This window comes from Pleurodeles waltl, chromosome 7 (assembly GCF_031143425.1).
Source record: "Pleurodeles waltl isolate 20211129_DDA chromosome 7, aPleWal1.hap1.20221129, whole genome shotgun sequence".
Taxonomy (NCBI): domain Eukaryota; kingdom Metazoa; phylum Chordata; class Amphibia; order Caudata; family Salamandridae; genus Pleurodeles; species Pleurodeles waltl.
In genome coordinates this window covers 246,953,462-246,971,993 of record NC_090446.1, presented here as the reverse complement: position 1 = coordinate 246,971,993, position 18,532 = coordinate 246,953,462, and positions in this window count along the sequence as shown.

The following is an 18,532-nucleotide window of genomic DNA, read 5'->3' as shown; positions in this document are numbered from 1 at the left end:
CCATTGTCCTGAGCAATAGCAGCATCACAAATGTGATGGCACAACTACAGAGGCACAGAGTGCGGCTAATTGGTGAGGAATTGGTGACTCCCCACCCAATGCATGTCAGTGTATGCCTTCTGGTCTAGACCCTATACTATTGTGTAAGACTAATATTTGTCCCTCAGTACTTACAGGTGACTCTGGCTACCCAACCCTATTGTGGCTCCTGACCCCTGTGAGGAATGCCAGGACAGGGGCTGAGAATCGTTATAATGAGGCACATGGGCGAACCAGGAAAATTATTGAAAGGACCTTCGGCCTCCTGAAGGCCAGGTTCAGATGCCTCCATCTGACAGGTGGGTCCCTGTGCTACTCACCCGGAAAGGTCTGCCAGATAGTAGTGGCAGGCTGCATGTTGCTCAACCCGGATCTCAGATGACATATGCCTTATCTGCAGGAGGAGGAGACTGAAATGCTCCTGTGCCAGCAGTGGACCCTGAGGATAGTGAGGATGAGGAGGCAGAAGATCAGGATGGTACAACAGAACATCAGTTATAAGTCAGTACTTCCAACTACACAGAGGTGAGACAGTGGAGCTGACCATTCTTCTGATTAATGATGTTTTCTATGTGGCTGTAGCAGGATGGCATTCACTTCCTTTGCATCTCTACTTACTGTCTCCTATGGCTTCTCAGTTTGCAGATGTTGGTGATATGACAACAGTGTACTGATGTGATGACTACAGACAGATACAGGTCATAAAATGTATGCTACTGCAGTATTCAGAACATTTGCACATGATGTGACTGTTTCCATATATGCACATGTTCATCACATAAAACACTTTCACTTAGGTTGTGTTCAAGGCTGTTTATTGTAGTGCAAATTATTGATGGAAAACTGCAATGGAATGGGGTGAAATTTGAGGAAGGTCCATGGTATTGTTCCAGTCTGTTTGTAGCACAGGCCAAGTGGAGGGGTGCTGGTGGCCCATGGGTCATCTGGCAGGGCCTCCTGGCCACTAGCTGCAGCAAAAGTGGCAGGCTGGTCAGTAGACTGGCTAGTGGTAGGGGCCCGCTGGTGTGCTGCTATTCCCTCATGATGTTGGTTATATCTGCCAGCACCCCTGCTATGGAGACCATGGTGGTGTTGAGGGACTGCAAATCCTCCCTGATCTCCTGATGGTGTACCTCCTGCAACCGCTTGTTCTCCTGCATGTTGGTAAGGATCTGGTCCATCTTGCCCTGGGATTGTTGGTAAGCCCCCAGGACATTACTGAATGTCTTCTGGATAGTCGGATCCCTGGCTCTGTCCTCCACCTGGCACACAGCGGTCCTCCCAGTGATGCTGTTTGCCCGTGCCTTAGTCCCTGAACGGTGTGCCCACTGACACTGACCCGAGGTCGCTGATTGCCTTGGGGTTGAGATGTTGACTGGGATCCCTGTACAGGTGGGCACACTGCTGATTGACGCATCCTGGAGACAGAGGAGTGGTGACGTTGGGTAGGTGCTGTGGTGTTGGATACTGATGGGGGAGTTTCTGTGATGAACTGTAAGTGGGCTGGGGTGGCAGATTGACCAGTGGTCCCTGATGGGCCAGGTAGTTCAACCAGATCCTGAAGTCCAGAGTTACTGTCATCACTGGGGGCATCTCCTGTTGGGGGACTGGTTAGTCGTGGCACCTCCTTGCCTCTGAGATTGGCTGGGGCACCTGTGGGGATGTAAGTGATGGATTATACTTCATGTCTGTGACATATTGTACATCCCTTGCTTCCCCTCTTTTGTTGCTGTTGCCCTGCCACCTTTGTTTGTGTATTTGATGTATTGTGGGCTTGTTAGTTCTTCATGCTGTGCATGCTTTGGTGGTGGGTGTCCATGCAGGGCTGCGAGGGCTGTCCATGCATTGGTATACCATGAAGGATTTTGCATTGGGGTTAGTCAGATGTGTAGGTGCAGTGTGTGGGATGGAGTGGAGTGACTCGAGTGAGGGTGAGGGGGTGTGATGGCACGCAGGTTTGGAGGGTAATAGGGAGTAAACCTTGACTCACCAGTATCCAGTCCTCTGGCAACTCCAGTGAGTCCTTAAGGATACAGTATTGCCAAGACTTGCTCCTCCCATGCTGTGAGCTGTGGGGGAGGACGTGAGGGTCCACTGACAGTCCTCTGGATGGCGAGCTGGTGCCTTGCTGCCACAGAACGTACCTTCCCTCATTGGTCTTTCCACCTCTTCTTGATGTTGTCCTTTGTTCTTGGATGCTAACCCATGGAGTTCTCCCTGTCCATGACTCCCCGCCATAGCTCCATCTTTCTGGCAAAAGATATTTGCTGTACCTGTGCTCCAAACAGCTGTGGCTCGACCCTGACTATTTCCTCGACCATAACCCGCATTTCCTCATCAGTGAAATGGGGGTGCCTTAGTGGGGGCATGGGTGTTGTGTGGGTGTGTTGTGCAGAGGATGTTAAGTGATGGGGTGGAGTGTCGGATGTGGGGTGCGTAACGGATGGATGAATGTTTGTGGTGTGTGTCATTGTATAAGTGGTCTTCATGTTAGTCTTGTGGTGCTTTTTGGTATGCGTAATGTAATGTGGGTGTGGGTATTTTAGTGGTATTTGTGTATGTGATGTATGTATGAGTGTCAGGTCTGTTTCAGGTATTGCCCAGTGTTTTGTATTTGGGTGGCCATTCTGAGCGTGCCGGTGTGCACAGCCAATGGTTTACCGCCATTGAATGTCCGCCGTTGTGATTCGTGATGGGCGTTGTTTTGTTGGTGTAACAGTGTGGGTGTTCATACCGCCACTTTAGCACTGACCTTTGGGCTGGCGGATTTGTGTATGTGGCAGTATTCTGTTGGTTTGATGTGTGTGTGTCATAAAATGCCGAATGGATATTCGCCAACACGGCGGTATGTTGGTGGCATTTACTGCCAATGTCATAATGTGTGCCAAAGATTCTTCATAAGGCCCACAAAACTCTTCTGGGTGTGGGTCTAAATCAGCTTCTCACAACAATCAGAACAAAAGGCCTTGGTGCAATATATGTAGAAACAAATGCCATAGGGAAGGAGAAAAGAATGGAAGAGGAAAGAGATGCCCATAAGAAAAGCACCAAACGTCCCACTATCACTACCCCCATTCCTACAACTAGTTCCCCTAGCAATAGCAGTGGTGGTGGCAAAACTAATACTGCAAATAGTCAGTCCAAGGGTGTAGCAGGGCTCACTCTGGGAAATGTAGTGGGGGTTGGTTTAGTTAGGGAAACCACTGGGGCTGTTTTAGTCTCTGATGGTGGCATTGACCTTGCCAACCTTGTTGCTTGTCCCCTTAATGTGGTTAAGTACAAGCAACAACCCCTAATAAATGGTGTTCAGGTTGAGGCCTACAGGGACACAGGTGCCAATGTCGCAATGGTGTCTGAAAATCTGGTGGCCCATGAGGAACACCTACTTGGTCTTCGGTACCAAGTGACTGATGCCCATAATAGCACAGTGAGCCGCCCCATGGCAGTTGTTGATCTCAACGGATGGAGGTTTACTGGTCCTAAAAAAGTTGTAGTGGACACAGACCTATCTTTAGAGAGTCTACTAGGCAACGACTTGGAGACTTCAAGCTGAAGTGGACTTGGAAGTCCATGCAGCCTTGCTGGGCATTCCTGGACATAGCTTTGCTTTAACCAGGGCTCAGGCCAAGAAGCAAAGACAACAGGGAAACTTGGATCCTGAAACTATTGACCAAGAACTTCTCAAAAGCAGGGCTAGGAAGGGTAAAAAGTTATTCCTGATCTCTCCCTCCACTGATGGTTCTTCCTTTAAGGAGGAGTCAACTCCCTGGATAGAACCTGCACCTGAAGAACTTCAGTTGACACAGCTGAACTCCTAGGTGCAGGGTGGTATGACAGGGAGTTAAGTGTGGCACAACATACCTGCCCCACACTTGATGGTTTGGGACAGCAAGCTGTCAGAGAAGAAGCAGGGGATGTCAGTGGCACCCAGAGGGTGTACTGGGAAAACAATCTCTTGTATTCAGAAGCTAGGGAACCCAAACCTGGTGCCAGAATACAGAGATTTTTTTTTTTACCTTGGCACATGATATTCCTCTTGCTGGACATCTGGAGCTAGGCAATTCATGGGACTGTCTGGTCCCTCACTTTCACTGGCCTCACATGTCAGAAGATACCAAGGAGTGTTGTCGCTCCTGTGTCACTTGTCAAGGCAGTGACAAGACAGATGGCACTCCAAAGGCCCCCTCAATCCCACTGCCAGTGGTTGGGGTACCCTTTGAAAGGGTAGTGGCTGAAATTGTTGGCCTCTTGACCCTCCCACAGCTTCTGGGAACAGATTTATTCTAGTGGTGGTGGACATGCCACCAGTTATCAAGAAGCCATACTGTTAGAAATGGGGTCTTTGGTTGGCAGTCAGGTTACCCCCTGTCCAAGCAAGGACCCTCACTCTAGTCAGGGTAAGTCACACACAATCCAAATTACCCTGTGCCCACCCTCTGGTAGCTTAGCACTGAGCAGTCAGACTTAACTTAGAAGGCAATGTGTAAAGTATTTGTGCAATAAATCATACAATACCACAATATAACACCATAAAAATACATATAATATTTATCTGGATAAATGCAGGTCAGAACAATTAAAGATGAAATACGCAAATGTAGAAATATCACTGAAAATGATATCAAATGTCTTTAAAGTTAAAGTATTACTGTAAATGCAATAAAAAGTGTCTTATGTTCTCCTAGAAACAACAAGTGTCCCTTGTATGGCAAAGTACCTGGTTTGCGTTGAAATATCCCCGCAAGGGACAGCAGAGAAGGCGATGGGTGGAAAACGGTGAGCGTGCGTCAGTTTCGCCCCTTCGCACAGGGACTTGCGTCGTTATTTTCCACGTGGGGAAGACGTTGCGTTGATTTCTGGCTCACGGCTTGGATCCTCTTCCAATTGCGGGGTTTTCACACGCCTTGGGGACGATGCGTGGAATCCTGGGCTTGTGGAGCGAAGTCACAGGGGCTGGGTCGATTCTGGTAGCCAATGTGTGGAATTTTCTTCTCAGGAAGTCAGATGGCGTCGTTCTGAGTCAGCTTGTGTCGATCCAGTAGGGCCATGTGTCAAAGTTCCGGTCGCTGGCTGCGTTGTTCCGGACTCGGCTTGCGGTGAATTTTTCACCGCGAGCAGACTGTGTGTCGTTCTTGAAAGGCGGTGCATCGAATTTTCACCGCACGGGGGTTTCAGCGGCAGGAGAAAAGTCTTTTTGGTCCTGAGACTTCAGGGAGCAGAAGGCAAGCTGTAACCAAGCCCTTAGGGAGCACTTCTGCAGCAAAGCAAGAGAGCAGCAAGACAGCAGGGCAACAGCAAGGCAGCAGCCCCTTTCAGAAAGCAGTCAGTTGAGTCCTTTAGGCAGCCAGGCAGTTCTTCTTGTCAGGGTGCAGGTTCTGGATCAGGTTTCTTCTCCAGGAAGTGTCTGAGTTAGAAGGTGCAGAGGCCCTGTTTATATAACCAAATGTGCCTTTGAAGTGGGGGAGACTTCAAAGAGTGACTTAGAAGTGCACCATGTCCCCTTTCAGTTCAATACTGTCTGCCAGGGTCCCAGTAGGGGGTGTGGCAGTCCTTTGCGTGAGAGCAGGCCCTCCACCCTCCCAGCCTAGGGGAAAATGCAGATGTATGCAAGTGAGGCTGAATATCCTGTGTTTAGGGTGTGTCTGAGTGAATGCACAAGGAGCTGTCAAGTAAACCCAGCCAAACGTGGATTGTAAGGCAGAGAAAGATTTAAGTGCAGAGAAATGCTCACTTTCTAAAAGTGGCATTTTTAAAATAGTAATATTAAATCCAACTTCACCGGTCAGCAGGATTTTGTATTACCATTCTGGCCATACTAAATATGACCTTTCTACTCCTTTCAGATAAACAGCTACACTCAAACAATGTATGAGGGCAGCCCCAATGTTAGCCTATGAAGGGAGCAGGCCTCACAGTAGTGTAACCATTAATTTAGGAGTTTTACACTACCAGGACATGTAAACTACCCAGGTACATGTCCTGCTTTTTATCTACACAGCATCCTTCCCTAGGGGTTACCTAGGGCACACCTTAGGGGTGACTTATATGTAAAAAAAAAAGGGAGTTTTAGGCTTGGCAAGTACTTTTAAATGCCAAGCCGAATTGGCAGTGAAACTTCAAACACAGTCCTTGCAATGGCAGGCCTGAGACAAGGTTAAGGGGCTACTGAAGTGGGTGGCACAGTCAGTGCTGCAGGCCCACTAGTAGCTTGTAATATACAGGCCTTGGGCACATAAAGTGCACTTTACTAGGGACTTATAAGTTACTTTAATAGCCCAATTGGGTGTGATCCATTGTTACCATGTTTAAATGGAGAGAGCATATGCACATTAGCACTGGTTAGCAGTGGTAAGGTGTGCAGAGTCTAAAAACCAGCAAAAACAGTATCTCAAAAGTGGAGGGAGGCAGGCAAAATGTTAGGGGTGACCACCCTAAGGCTATCAGGTCTATCACATACCTCTTAGGACCACTACAGCACCTGCAGAGGCCAAAGCCCTACTGGGAATCTTTTCCAAGGTGGGTTTCCCAAAAGAGGTCATATCAGACAGGGGTAGCAACTTCATGTCTGCATACTTGAAAGCAATGTGGAAAGAGTGTGGTGTAACATATAAATTCACTACACCTTACCATCCCCAGACAAATGGGTTGGTTGAGCATTTTAATAAAACACTCAAAGGCATGATAATGGGCCTCTCTGAAAAACTCAGGATGAAACTGAATGTCCTGTTACCATGCCTCCTCTTTGCCTACAGGGAGGTACCCCAAAAAGGAGTGGGCTGCAACCCCTTTGAACTCCTCTTTGGTCACCCTATTTGGGGTCCACTAGCACTTGTTAAACAGGGTTTGGAGCAATCCATGAAGCCCCCTAAACACATTTGGTGGATTATGTACTTGTCCTAAGATTCAGAATGGCTGATTACATAAAGAAGGCCACTAAAAACCTCCAGGCAAGCCAAGAGTTGCAAAACCAATGGCATGGCCAGAAGGCTGTCCTGACAGTGTACCAACCAGGGTAGAAAGTGTGGGTCCTGGAGCCTTTGGCACTGAGAACACTCCAAGATAAATGGAGTGGACCACACATCATTGTGGAGAGAAAGGGTGAGGTCACTTATTTAGTTGACCTTGGCACTCCAAGAAGTCCTCTCAGAGGACTTCATGAGAACCGCCTAAAGGTCTTCTATGACAAGGCTGACTTAACCCTGCTCATGGCCACTGATGAGGGTCAGGAGGAAGAGAGTGACTCTCACTCTGACCTCTTTTCTAATTCTGCAGCTGATGGTTCAGTTGAGGGGGTAGTGTTAGCAGATTGCCTTACTCATTCTCAAAGAGAAGAATGCAGAAATCTCCTAGGAAAGTTCTCAGAACTGTTTTCCCTTACACCTGGACAAACCATATGGTGTGAACACACATTTGGTACAGGTGACAGCCTGCCTGTTAAGAGTAAAATCTACAGGCGACCTGACCATGTAAGGGACTGCATCAAAGCAGAAGTGCAAAAGATGCTTGACCTAGGAGTGATTGAGCACTCAGATAGTCCCTGGGCTAGCCCAGTGGTGCTGGTGCAAAGCCACACTGTCAGAATGGGAAAAGAGAGATGAGGTTCTGTGTTGACTATAAGGGGCTCGATACAGTAACCAAGACAGATGCTCATCCAATCCCCAGGGCAGATGAGCTCATAGACACACTGGGATCTGCCAAGTATCTCAGCATTTTTGTCCCTACTGCAGGCTATTGGCAGATTAAGTTGTCAGACGATGCTAAACCTAAAACAACATTTTCAACCATTGGAAGGCACTACCAATTCACAGTAATGCCCTGTGGTCTGAAGAATGCACCTGCCAGTTTTCAGAGGTAGGTTAATACAGTCCCTCAAGGCCTTGAAAAGCCTTTAGTTTAGTGCAGCATATATAGATGATATAGCTGCCTTTAGCTCTACCTGGGATGACCACCTGGTCCACCAATGGAAAGTTTTGGAAGCTCTGCACAAAGAAGGCCTCACTATCAAGGCCTCAAAGTACCAGATAGGACAACAAGTTGGAACCATACCCCAGGGCTTTTGCAACCATTGGTTGTATGATTCCATGCACTCTGGGGCCTCCTTGGAGGACCCCCAATATTGCTATTCCAACCTTCTGAGGTTTTCCAGGCAGCCCCAGCTGCTCCTACCTCACAGACAGGTTCCTGCCCTCCTGTTGCTGGAAAAACTGGAGCCAAAGGAGGCAGAACAAAGGATTTCCTTCGGGAGGGGGGTGTTACTCCCTCTTCCTTTGGAAATAGGTGTTACAGGCTTGGGAGGGGTAGCCTCCCCAAGGTATTGAAAATGCTTTGAAGGGCACATTTGGTGCCCTCCTTGCATAAACCAGTCTACACCAGTTCAGGAACCCCCAGTCCCTGCTCTGGTGTAAAACTGGACAAAGGAAAGGGGAGTGACTACTCCCCTGTCCATTACCATCCCAGGGGTGCTGCTCAGAGCTCCTCCATAGGGTCACTGGGTTTTCCCATCCTGGATTCCAAGTTGGCAGGGAACTGTGGGAGCATCTGAGTTGCAAGTGCCAAGAAGTGATGCCATGGCTATCCCCTGAAAGGTGCTTACCTGGTTAGGTGACCAATCCCCCTTTCAGGGCTATGTAGAGTCTCTCCTTTGGGTGGTTCCTCATACAAGCTGCAACAAAGAAGCAAGACGCATTTGGCAACATTGTATCTTCAGCTCCTGCCAGCATCTGCAACTGTTTACCTGTTGTGCATCCTCTTAGGCCAGCCTGTCTTCAGCCTGCACCAGAAGAGTGACAAAATCTCCCTTTGGGTGAAGGAGTCACTCCCCTGCTTCAGCAGGTACCAACTGCAACGATGACCGGCTGCGTGCAACTGAGCCCTGAGACTTCAAAACGGGAGGCAAGCTCATTTCAAGCCCTTGGAAATTCTACCCAAGCATGATTATACCACAAAGTCTAGTCTTTGTGCCCTTTCTCAGGTAGAAGCAGCAATTGCAGGATAGCCCAACAAAGCACAGTCACAGGCAGGGGCCGCACTTCTCCTCAGCGCTTCAGCTCTTCTCCTTGGCAGAGGTTCCTCTTGATCCTTTAAGTAATCTAATCTGCAGGGGTTTTGGGTCCAATACTTATACCTCTTTCTGCCGTTGAAGTTGATAAACTTCAAATTAAAGTTTCTCTTGTTTGCAAGATCTTACATTGCCTAGGCCAGGCCCCAGACACAGACGGCCCATTCAGGTGTAAATGACCACTTCTCCTTCCACTCTAGCACAGACGGCTCATCAGGATATACAGCACCCTTTATCTCACTGTCTAGAGGGAATTCACAGATAGCCCAACTGTCAAACTGACCCAGACAGGTAATCTACAAACTGTCGCGCCGCGCGGTGCGGCGCGAGCCGAGAGCTCGACTTCTGCCGGGCGTTCGGCTCGGGCCGCGCACCGCGTTATTAAGACGCGGCGCGCCCCCAGCCTCTCCTGCGCGTTTCGAGGCCCCAGATTTGCTTGGGGCCTCGTTCTTCCTTCTGCCTTTCACTGTCCCAGGGGTCTCTGAACCCTCTTACCTGTTTTTCTTCGTTTCTTTGTCCTTTCTTCTTTTTGCAGTCTGTTGTGTGCCTTTCTTTATGTCTTTTCCTCCTTCCCAGATTCCTGTGCTTTCCCAGCATTCCTTGTTCCCTATTCTCTATGGTTCCTCTACTATTCTGTTCTATATATTGTTTCCCTATCTAAGATGGTGTCCTTTTACTTCCTGTGGGTCACTTCCTGTTTTTTGGTATATAAGGGCTGTGTTTTTCCTCTTTCTTTGCGCTGCAACACTTTCTGCTCAGTTGGTGTCTTCGCTCCTGATTTCCTTGCCTTTTGGTTTTGGACTCAGCATTCTGTGTTTTCTGATTTTTGCTCCTTTTGGATTCCTGTTTGTTTGTTCTTGTTTTTCTCCAGGACTTTTCCTGTTTGGAGGTTTTTCCCCTTTGGAAGGGGTTTTTCCCTCTGGCGCTACTTTCTGAAGGGCACGGTCTGTTCTTGGTGTCTCCATTGCCTACAGCACCGTGGCTACCAGAAAGAGTCGCCCCTTTTTGGGCCAAAGCCGAACATTGAAGATTCACGCCACCAGATCTGCAAATTCCAGGCGCAAGCAGCACGTGAGTCGTGACAGATTGCAGCGCCCAACCATTCCGACGTCCTCAAACACCATGGATAATACAGTGGCGGCTGCTGCAGATCCGGAGCAATCTCTGTTAACCACGATTCAGCAACAAGCCCAGGAATTGCAACAACTACGTAATGAAAATGCTGCGTTACGACAGGCTTTGGCCCTCCGCACCAGTGATGTTCCGACAATCTCCGCTTCTACCCCTTGTTTCTCTGGTGAACCAACCAAGCTTCGCGAGTTCTTGGATGCTTTAACGGTGTATTTCGCCTTCCGACCTACTCAATTCTCCCACGACAGGACCAAGGTGGGTTATCTTATCAGTGCCTTATCCGGTCCAGCCTTGGCCTGGGCAACCCCAATGGTGTCCTCCGACGACCCTGTATTGTCAGACTATTCAGCCTTTGTGAGTCGCCTCAAACAAATGTTTAGCCGTCCTGGATTGGAAGCCTCCGCTGAAGAAGCCTTGTGCGACATCCAACAAGGCTCCCAAGACGTCCTGCAATATATAACCCGTTTTCGTCAGCTGGCGGCAGAGACCACTTGGGTGGAACGTACTCTGGTAACATTATTTCGTAGAGGACTCAAAGAAGAAATAAAGGATGAACTAGTGCATTCTACCAGAGCGGAAGATCTTCGTGGCCTGATGGATCAAGCACTGTCCATCGAATATCGTCTTCAGGAACGGAGATCGGAAAAGAAAAGGAGTAGAGGGTTTACCCAGCCAAGTAGCTCACGTGCATACCTGCAGCGTTCCGAGGAACCTCGCACTCCTGCTAGAGACATCGAAGGGGAACCCATGCAGGTGGATACTACCCGAGGTCCGCTCTCTGCTAGTGAACGAGAAGACAGACGCAAGAGAGGGTTGTGCCTGTATTGTGGTTCTGCTGGTCACATACTCCGTACCTGTCCAGTACGTCCGTCCAGACCTTCGGGAAACGCCACCTCCCGTCCTCTGTAAGAAGGGAGGGGACGGGATCTACAGCTATACCTTCTATCAGCTCCTTTAATGACAATACAACTGCCTTGTTCATCTTTCCTGTCCTGTTACAACTTCCTGACGGTCGTCAAGAAAAGACTATGGCATTACTAGACTGTGGTGCTAGTGGTATATACATGGACAAGACATGGGCTGCTGCTAACCTAGTTCCTACTCAAGCAAAAGAAGTACCCGAACAGGTACACACTGTGGATGGATCTTTGATATCCTCTGGTCCTGTAGACACCACTACCCTGATGTTAAGTCTACAGGTGGGAAACCATCAAGAACACATCTCCTTCGATCTTATTACATCCCCTAACCATACCATCATTCTTGGAATTCCGTGGCTCATTAGACATAACCCATATATAAATTGGGTTACCCGGACAGTCTCTTTGTCTTCGCAATTTTGTCACGAGAACTGTTTTACTTCCGACAAGTATTGGTCTCCGAAAAGATCCTTAGCTACTGAAGGTGCCACTGGTATGTCCATTAATACGGTCCAAGGGGTCCCAGACCACTATTTGGAGTTTCAGGATATTTTCCAAAAACCGTCAAAACCTGTGCTACCTCCACATCGAGAATATGATTGTGCAATTCCATTAGAACCCGGCACAATTGTTCCTTTTGGGAGGATGTACTCCCTCACGGAACCCGAAAGGGAAGTTCTAAAGGAGTATCTGGACGAAAATATACAGAGTGGTCTTATTGTTCCATCGTCGTCTCCGGCTGGGGCCCCTCTCTTTTTTGTGCCCAAGAAGACTAAGGATCTTCGTCCGTGCCTGGATTTTCGAGGTCTGAATAAAATCACCATTAAAGATCGTTATCCTTTGCCTCTCATCAGGGACATACTGGAAGCAATCAGAGGGGCCCAACGTTTTACTAAATTGGATTTACGAGGAGCCTACCACCTTTTACGCATAAGAGAAGGCGACGAATGGAAGACAGCATTCAGGACCCCATTTGGCCATTTTGAATATAGGGTTATGCCGTTTGGTCTTACTAACGCCCCCGCAATCTTCCAGAGATTTATGGACTCAGTGTTTTCAGACCTACTTAATCAGACAGTCGTGATCTACCTAGATGACATTCTTATTTATTCTAGAAATCCTGAACTCCATACTTCCCATGTGAAACAAGTTCTTCAAAGACTTCGTGATCATCAACTATTTTGCAAACCAGAGAAATGTGAGTTCGACATAACGGAAGTCAAATATCTGGGCTATCATTTAAGTACCACCGGCATAGCTATGGATCAAGAAAAGGTACAAGCTATCCTAGAGTGGCCTTCTCCTTCTACCATAAAAGAAACACAATGTTTCCTAGGTTTAGCAAACTTCTATCGACAATTCATTCTAGACTTTGCCAGTCAGACTAGCCACATAACTCACACCTTAAAGAAGGACAATTTAAAGAAGGGGTTTGTCTGGACTGAGGCTGCTGAAGCAGCCTTTCAAAGCTTAAAGAGAGCCTTCACCCAAGCCCCCATCTTAAGACATCCAGATACCACCAAGCAATTTATAGTAGTAACTGATGCTTCTGAGAGAGCCATCGGAGCTGTCTTACTCCAACGACAAGAGGATGATGGCCTTGAACATCCTGTTTTCTATTTGTCTCATATCCTTTCCACAGCTGAACAACATTATTCCGTACTTGAAAGGGAATTATTGGCTCTGAAAACAGCCTGCCTTGAGTGGAGACAGTTTCTGATGGGTTCCAAGGAACCATTTGAAGTGAGGACAGACCACCGTAATTTACAATGTTTAAGAAATTTTGTATGCCAGAATAGTCGTCAGGCCCGCTGGGCCTTTTTCTTCAGTCAGTACGATTTTTATATTACATATATTCCAGGATCTCAAAACATTCTGGCTGATGCTCTGTCTCGCCGATATCCAGAGTGTTCTCCTTCCTCATCCCAGTATCTTCTAGAACCCAGTAAGATCATTGGAGTGGCTCAGTCTTTCCTGGAAGAAGTACAACAAGAATACGCCAACCTATCGGACCATGACATAGAAGAACTAAGACCATTATTATACAAGAAACAAGGATATTTTTATTACCAAGACCTGATATTCCTCCCTACAAACAAGGTGCAAAAGAAAGCATTACAAATGTGCCATGATTCCCCTGTAGCTGGTCACAGAGGCATCAAAGCCACACAAGAACTACTTTCACGATTTTTTTGGTGGCCTACCTGGAAACTGGATGTGGAAAGATACGTTCAGGCCTGTCCCATATGTGCCCAAGTCAAAATACCTCACACCAGACCGGCAGGATTACTACAACCTTTGCCTGTTCCATCGGCCCCATGGCATACTATCTCTACTGATTTTATGTGTTCGCTCCCACCATCAGCAGGAAACCGGGTTATCATGGTCACAGTGGATTCTTTCACAAAAATGGCTCATTTCACTGGCCTAAAAAAGCTGCCTACTTCCCAAGAACTAGGTCAAATATTCATAGATCATGTCTTCCGTCTCCATGGACTTCCACATACCATAATCTCTGATAGAGGACCTCAGTACATCTCCCGATTTTGGAAGCATTTTTGTAAAACACTGAATATGAATAGAGCCCTGTCTTCAGGGTTCCATCCTCAGACCAACGGACAGACTGAGCGTCTGAACCAAGGACTAGAGCAATATCTTCGATGCTTTTGCAATTCTACCCAAAGTAACTGGAGCACTTACCTCTCTTTAGCTGAATTTTCCTACAATAACTCAGTCCATAGTGCCTCCAAGGTCACTCCTTTTTCTGTTCCTATGGTTTTCATCCTACCTCTTTCCCTACTTCTCCACAATCCAACTCTCCTCTACCTGCTATTAACTATTTCTCCAAACGCCTTCTCCAACTCCATAAACTAATTCGATCTAATTTGTTACATACCAAGAGGTATATGAAGAAGGCTGCAGACAAGAGACGTACAACCAATCCAAATTATCATCTGCAAGATAAAGTCTGGCTCTCCTCCAAATTCTTGCCCTCACGTCTCTCTCAAAACAAGTTCACACCTCGTTACTATGGGCCTTTCCGTATTCTCCAGTTGGTCAATCCTGTCACTGTCCGTCTTCACTTACCCCATACATGGAAGATCCATCCGGTTATTCATGTTTCTCAGCTTAAACCTTATGTGCCTGATCCTTACTCACGTCAGTTTCCTTGTCCACCTCCTGTCCTTGTGAATGATGCTCCTGAATATGAAGTGCAGGAAATCTGTGACTCTCGTCTTTTTCATAAACGACTTCAGTATCTGATTCATTGGAAGGGTTATCCTCTCAGTGAATGTTCATGGGAAGATGCCTCTTCCGTTCACGCTCCTCTCCTGACTCAACGCTTTCACTGTTTATTCCCTCTTAAACCTGGGCCTTCGGGAGGGGGACCTACTGTTGCGCCGCGCGGTGCGGCGCGAGCCGAGAGCTCGACTTCTGCCGGGCGTTCGGCTCGGGCCGCGCACCGCGTTATTAAGACGCGGCGCGCCCCCAGCCTCTCCTGCGCGTTTCGAGGCCCCAGATTTGCTTGGGGCCTCGTTCTTCCTTCTGCCTTTCACTGTCCCAGGGGTCTCTGAACCCTCTTACCTGTTTTTCTTCGTTTCTTTGTCCTTTCTTCTTTTTGCAGTCTGTTGTGTGCCTTTCTTTATGTCTTTTCCTCCTTCCCAGATTCCTGTGCTTTCCCAGCATTCCTTGTTCCCTATTCTCTATGGTTCCTCTACTATTCTGTTCTATATATTGTTTCCCTATCTAAGATGGTGTCCTTTTACTTCCTGTGGGTCACTTCCTGTTTTTTGGTATATAAGGGCTGTGTTTTTCCTCTTTCTTTGCGCTGCAACACTTTCTGCTCAGTTGGTGACTTCGCTCCTGATTTCCTTGCCTTTTGGTTTTGGACTCAGCATTCTGTGTTTTCTGATTTTTGCTCCTTTTGGATTCCTGTTTGTTTGTTCTTGTTTTTCTCCAGGACTTTTCCTGTTTGGAGGTTTTTCCCCTTTGGAAGGGGTTTTTCCCTCTGGCGCTACTTTCTGAAGGGCACGGTCTGTTCTTGGTGTCTCCATTGCCTACAGCACCGTGGCTACCAGAAAGAGTCGCCCCTTTTTGGGCCAAAGCCGAACATTGAAGATTCACGCCACCAGATCTGCAAATTCCAGGCGCAAGCAGCACGTGAGTCGTGACACAAACAGGCAGAGTCACAGAATGGTTTAAGCAATAAAGTACCTACTTTCTAAAAGTAGCATTTTCAAACTTGCAATCTAAAAACCAACTGCACTAGCGGATGTATTTTTAAATTGTGAGTTCAGAGACTCCAAATTCCATATTTCTATCTGCTCTCAAAGGAAATCCGCAGTTTAATAATATTTAAAGGCAGACCCCATGTTAACCTATAAGAGAGATAGGCCTTGCACACTGAAAACTGAATTTGGCAGTATTTCACTGTGAGAACATGTAAAACACATCGGTACATGTCCCACCTTCAACATACACTGCACCCTGCCCATGTGGCTACCTAGGACCTACCTTAAGTGTGCACTACATGTATAACAATGGAAGGTTTAGGCCTGGCAAGTGGGTACACTTGTCAATTTGAATTGGCAGTTTAAAACTGCACCTACAGACAAAGCAGTGGCAGGTCTGAGAGATGTTTACAGGGCTACTCATGTGAGGGGCACAACCAGTGCTGCAGGTCCACTAGTAACGTTTGATTTACAGGCCCTGGGAACTTCTAGTGCAGGGTACTAGGGACTTACTAGTAAATCAAATATGCCAATCATGGATAACCAATTACACACACTTTACACAGGAGCACCTGTGCTTTAGCACTGGTTAGCAGTGTTAAAGTGCCCAGAGTATCACAAAAAGCAAAAACACCAGCACACATTTACAACCTGGAAAGCAGAGGCAAAAAACTAAGGGAGACCATGCCAAGGATGCTAAATCTAACAGTGAACATTGTTATTGATGCATGTTGCCTAACACACTTAAAATGTTTTTCAGCACTAAGAGTGAGACCTTCCGATAGCTGTTGCCTATCCCCCACAAAAGAGATATAGGGGGTCATTCTGACTCCCGCCGGCCGCGGTATCTGCGGGGCCGGCGGGAGCCGCCAGAATACCGCTGCGCGGTCACAAGACCGCCGCGGGTATTCTGGGTTTCCCGCTGGGCTGGCGGGCGACCGCCAGGAGGCCACCCGCCAGCCCAGCGGGAAACACCCTTCCACAAGGATGCCGGCTCCGAATGGAGCCGGCGGAGTGGAAGGGGTGCGACGGGTGCAGTTGCACCCGTCGCGATTTTCAGTGTCTGCATGGCAGACACTGAAAATCTTGGTGGGGCCCTGTTACGAGCACTGCAGGGGCCCCCAGGGGCCCCACGACACCCCATACCGCCATCCTGTTCCTGGCGGCCGAAACCGCCAGGAACAGGATGGCGGTATGGGGGTCGGAATCCCCATGGCGGCGCAGCAAGCTGCGCCGCCATGGAGGATTCCCCAGGGCAGCGGAAAACCGGCGGTACACCGCCGGTTTTCCGTTTCTGACCGCGGCTGTACCGCCGCGGTCAGAATGCCTGTTGGCGGTGCTCCCGCGGTCCCTGGCCCTGGCGGTCCATGACCGCCATGGTCGGAATGACCGCCATAATGTGCAGTGATACACATTTAATCAGTTGCTTCACTGGTGCACATGTCTTTCAGCAGGGGGATAATGTGAACAGAGCTCTGCTGTAAAGCTTGTCCAACTAATTACAGCACATTATGATGGAGTGCTGGAACAGCAACGTTTGCAAATTAGATCTGTCTGGGAACCTTTGATGTTGGACAGATGGCTGCCACAAATTCTAAAAGACTCACTACTTCCACAAAAGAAAGAGGGAGGAGGTCCAGCACGACAATTTAGCCTTCTTCCTGTTGTACAAACATGCATTTGCTTAGTTGCATTTGTAAAGCCTCTCCTGTCTACACATGCTCATAATAGTAGCTCGGATTTTATTTATTTGTGGTGCCACTGACACAGGAGACTTTTGGAGAGATCAGGAAGGTGGTAGACCCAAGGTTCGTCTTGGGGGAATCACTGTGGCTCTGGTGCCCGCATCTGAGTCTTCAGCCTTTTCATGGTCTCTGATGTGGGTGATGCTGGCACACTGCTTGGGACAGGACTGCTTTGTGTAAAGCTGTCATTCTCTTCTCCTTCATCCCCTTTTTCTATTATGATGGTTAGAGCTGCTTCCCCTTTATCATCACCACCACCTAAAGCAGCTACCTTTACAAGGTGCTCCTTCTATTGGATTACATGATGTTTTTTCATATTGGACGTTTGGCCTCCAGAACCATAGTATGAACAAAGCTTACCTTGATGCACACATGCATGGCAAATGTAGCATATTGTAATATTATCCCCCTGATTGCTAATCATAAATAAGTCTCAAACTGGGGAAATAACGCTTTTAGTGTGCCAATGCCTGAAGAACTGGAGGTAGGTGTGTGTTGTTTGCCTCTCAGAAGGGAGTACCCTAACTGAGGTAGTGATTGATGCAGATCTCTGTGGCACCCTTAAAAATATGGAACCTGGCAGTGGTGGTGGAGGAAACAGTGCCACATCCCTCTGAGCAGATTGAACACCAGGGGTAATCTCAGTGCCCTCTCAGCCACGTTGTCCCATACTGACAATCACTGTCTCGTCCTAAATCACTGTCACTTTCCATAGTTCTAAGACTATCAGGAAAGTTACTTTTCCTTTGTCTCTCATGGAGGGTCTTGGACTTGGCCAGGTTCCAATTCATGTCCAGATCATCAGAAAGACGGCTTGGAGAAGATGGTGGAGAACATTTATTCTTCTTGCACGAGAGCAAAAAGCTGCATCTAGCTCTGCAGGAAGCTCAATCTCCTGTTCTGCTTCTATTTCAGAAAGAAGTGTTGCTGACCATGGCTCCTGTTGTCCACTTTGCTTAGTTTTCTGTGATGATTGGGTATTTTCAGCTGAGACAAATTCAATCCAGATCACTGGTCGTCACCATGATTGTAGTGGCTGCCTTGCTGAGTGTCCTGGCCTTCGGCTGAGGTTGGAGTGGTACAGTTGAGGTAGGAGTGCTGCTCCCAACTTGCTGCCCAGAGGATTATGCAGCAGGCACACAGTGTTTCCTGAAAAAGGTATAGAGTTTCCTCTTCTCCTCCTCTTCACTGGCCACTTTTTTGGCAGGAACACCTTTCTTTGGGGCCATCTTCAAGTCAGTTGGCGCTTAGCTGTGCAAGCTGCAGCAGGCACAGGAGGACTCAAGTGAGGTAGTGTGGGGTCATTTTATGTCTGGCAGTACTGTCGGTGATGCCTCTTGTGCACCCAAGGAAGCAAATAAATAAAACATTCAGTGAAATGTGGCGTTTTTGTATTTTGAATTATTC